General features: G+C 40.9%; 1 pseudogene; it reads left to right on the top strand.

Annotated features, from left to right (window-relative positions):
* Positions 1-2,099: 2,099 nt before the first annotated feature.
* Positions 2,100-3,332, top strand: LOC103583162 (annotated as a pseudogene).
* Positions 3,333-4,169: the final 837 nt, after the last annotated feature.

The raw sequence follows: 4,169 nt of genomic DNA, 5'->3' as shown, positions 1-4,169 counted from the left end.
GACGAAAAGGAAAAAAAAAAAAAGAGAGAAATACTGGTTAATAAATAATAAATAATAAATAAATACTGGTTAAAAATTAAACAATAAGAAAATATGATAAATAAAACAAGATGGCACTTCCTGATGAAATGTGCCAATTTGGCAGTAAGTGATGTTCAACGAATGGTCAACCACAACACTAACAAACGAGTATGAAATAAATGCAAGTGCCTCTGAGTTTCACACAAAATCATTTGAAAGCAAAAAAGCACAATAAGAATTCTCCACCACCCTGTTTCACTTTTAGTGCAACTAAAACTGCTGAGTTGTACTTCATGCAGTGATATCTTACAAAAGTTCTACAACCCTGCCAACTTATACGATTTGAAACAAAATACAGTGAACCCAAAAGGAACTCAGATGTACCTGCCTAATTGAACTACCTTACTGTCATCAACAAAAAGGTTATGTACATAAAATTTAAATGTGAAAATGAAAGCCCTTTAAGAGGACCATTCATAGTAAGTGAAGAAAAGACAAATTCTATCAGAAAGATTTTATTCAAGTCTGGGCTGTTAACACAGACTTTAATATTTTAATATTTAATAAATATTAACATTATTAATTAATATTAACTATTAATATTAATAATTAATATTTTGAGATTTAATATTTTGTAAATAAGCAGACATTTACAAAAACATAATTACTGTCATTTTCTGATAAAGTCTGGGCACTGGTGGCATTTAAGGTGGGACAAGTACGAGTCACTTAGCACTTTTGGCTAGAGGAAGCTAAGTACCAGTTGCACCATTAGGTATTGAGACAACCAAAAATGCCCCCACGTCTTTCCAAATATCCTTGAAGGGCCATACCACATGGGTTAGTATCACTGATCTAATGCAAAAATATACATTCAAAATACATATCTAGTGAATTCCTTTAGAGCTTAGATTCCATAATTCAGCTAGATGAAAATGTGGATTTGTTTATCTCTGTATTTTGCTTGTTTTTATACCTCGTCACAGAAATAAATACAAAGATTTATTACATAAAACACAACTGCAGAAAAAAATTGTTTTCACATTCAATTTTAATACACCATTGAATAACTTGTCAAAAATGTAGCCAAGTTTACTCTGGTGACATGACAAGAGTTAAAAACAGTTGCTGAAATACGCTCATCGTCACAGTATTTGTGCTAAGTAGTTGTCTATGCAGCATTCTGAAAGATGTTGGATAAAGTCATAAAAATTGTCAAATTTATTAAGCCATAGTCTTTAAACTGAGGACTTTACAAAGTTATTGTAATGATAAGGGTGGACAACTTCAGAATGTGTATTTTCATACTGAAGATTTTAAAAGTTCCAAGACAAGTTTGTACAGATACTTCAGATGAAACTACAATAAATTGTTCTGTTATAAAAACTCCATAATTGTTAAATTTATTGAGGCTTTGTCCTTGAACTGGGAACTTACCACAGTTATTTATAATGACAAGAGTGGTAAGTTCCAGAACATATGTTTTAACATTGAAGTTTTTAATAGTTTCAAGTCAAATCTGGCACAGATATTTCAAATAAAAATATAAATAACTTTCATTGAAAAAAACCCTCCATTAATTAAACATCTCTTGATGTCACTGAGTCGACCAGGTGGATATCTAGAGGCTATGTTTAGTTAGCTGAGTGGGCTCCTTTTGGCAGTGCTGGTCTTCACGTTACTGCTCACAACAGCACAGAGTCAGCAACAAAAACCAAAACCAAGTTTAGCCTCAAAATAACACTGTTTTCACTATTTTGAAACGTTGAGGGAATGTCTGACAGAACGTGCCACTAACGAGATGTTCTCAAAAGGCACCATTGAATAACTCAGGGTATTATGACATTTAAAAACACATTGTCAGCCAGATATAATGATGACTTAAGTTTCCCCGGGAGTCCATTCATCAACTCCTAAAAAGTGAGTCCTTCCCAGTAAGGAAGGTGCATGATTTCCAAGACCTTGTCGGTAATGCTGCCATTTCAGACTTCTGGATCAGTTTCACTGAAGGGATTGAGATTGAGATTGTAAAGTGACATGTTTAAATTTAAAACATAAAACAAGGCCAGATTCAGCAGGAGAAGATGGCGACCGTGTGGGATGAGGGTGGGCAAGATGGAGTAGGGCCGGAGGCGCTCAGGCCGTCCACAGAGAGATCAGCACATGCAGATGCACAGTGAGATCCAGATCACGAACAGCGAAGTGTTGCAACAGCGAAGTGTCACCCATTAACTCCAGGCCATGAAGGACAAGACTAAGGAGACAGAACAGTGAGAAAATCAAAGGGAACAAGACCCTCCCGCACCTTGTCTCCAACCTCATCGAGCTACTGAATGTTGATCCCAATGACCAAGAGGAGGACGGTGCCGATATTATATTGACCTGAACTCCCAGAGAAGGGGAAGCGTGCAGTGATCAAAACCTCTACATGACAAACCACCATCCTGGTAGATGCTGAAAAGCTGAAGCCAGGAGACCTGGCGGGTGTGAACAGATTCCTATCTGATCCTGGAGAGCCTGCCCACAGAGGACGATTCGTGGGTACAGACCATGGAGGTGGATGAAAGGCCCACAGAAGAATACGGTGACATCAGGGGCCTGGACAAGCAGATCCAAGGGCTGGTGGAGGCCACTGTCCTGCCAAGGAACCACAACAAGTTTGAGAACTTGGGGATCCAGCCTCTAAAGGGGGTGCTGATGTACAGGTTCAGGAAAGACCTTGCTGGCCTGGGCCTGTGCTGCACAGACTAAGGCCACCTTCCTAAAGCTGGCTGGCCCCCAGCTGATGCAGATGTTCATTGGCAATGGCGCCAAGCTGGTCCTGGATGCCTCTGCCCTAGCCAAGGAGAAAGCTCCATCTATCATCTTCATTGATGAGCTAGATGCCATTGGCACTAAGCACTTTGACAGGAAGAAGGCTGGGGACTGGGAGGTGCAGAGGACCATGCTGGAGCTTCTGAACCAGCTGAACGGCTTCCAGCCCAACACACAAGGTCACTGCAGCCACTAACAGGGTGGACATCCTGGACCCTGCCCTGCTCTGCTCAGGCTGACTGGATCACAAGATTGAGTTCTCAATGCCCAGAATCACACAGATCCATTCCTGAAAGATGAACATCAGTCCTGACGTGAACTACAAGGAGCTGGACCTCCGTGGGGATAACTTCAACGGGGCCCAGTGCAAGGCTATGTGTGTGGTGGTGCACATGATCGTGCTACACGGGGGTGCCATGGAGCTCACCCATGAGGACTACATGGAGGGCATCCTCGAGGTGCAGACCAAGAAAGCCAACCTGCAGTACTACACCTAGGAGCACCCCCGGGCCTGCCCCCAGTTTCCTGCTGGTTAAAGTTCATAATAAAATATGGCTTTAGAAAAAAAAAAAAAGACTACCATTTATAATACTTAGTGTGGACCAGGACTTTTCTCCATATTGTACTACAAAAAAAAAAAACCCACAAAAATAAATAAATTAGATAAGGATGTTTCTCTAACACTGCAATTGTCATCTATAATTCTTACTGTGGGTTGAACTATGTCCCCAAGAATGATATGTTGTGTCCCTAACCAAAACCAGATGTATTCAAGTTAAGATGAGGTCACACTCGGTTAGGGTGGGCCCTTCATCCAGTATGACTGCTGTCCTTATAAGATGAGAAAACAGAGATGGAGAGAGGAGAATGCCATGTGAAGACAGACACAAACATGGAGGGAAGATGGCCACGTGGAGACGAGGCAGAGGTCGGAGCGATGCTGCCGTGGGCCCAGGAATGCCTGTGGCTACCAGAAGCTGGGAGAGGCAAGGAAAGATCCTCCCCTGGAGACTTCAGAGGGAGTGTGGTGCTGGCAACCCTTGATTTTAGACCTCTGGCCTACAGAAAGAATACACTTCTGTTGTTTAAAGCAGCCCTGGGAAACTAATACAACTTCCATTTCAATTGTTTATGAACACCAAAAATGGCCTCTGTTCTCATTGTCTTTTTAATAAATAAAGGTTATAATTTAGAGCTCATAAATTGTTTTATAAAATATAGCATTTATCTATACAACCATCCCTCAGTATCCATGGGAGATTGGTTCCAGGACCTTCCTCAGATACCAAAATCCGCAGATGCTCAAGTCCGTGACATAAAATGGTGTACTATTT

This window comes from Galeopterus variegatus, unplaced genomic scaffold (assembly GCF_000696425.1).
Source record: "Galeopterus variegatus unplaced genomic scaffold, G_variegatus-3.0.2 Scaffold20185, whole genome shotgun sequence".
Classification (NCBI taxonomy): Eukaryota; Metazoa; Chordata; class Mammalia; order Dermoptera; family Cynocephalidae; genus Galeopterus; species Galeopterus variegatus.
The sequence above is the reverse complement of the archived record's forward strand: the minus strand, read 5'-3'. Positions and strand labels throughout refer to the sequence as shown.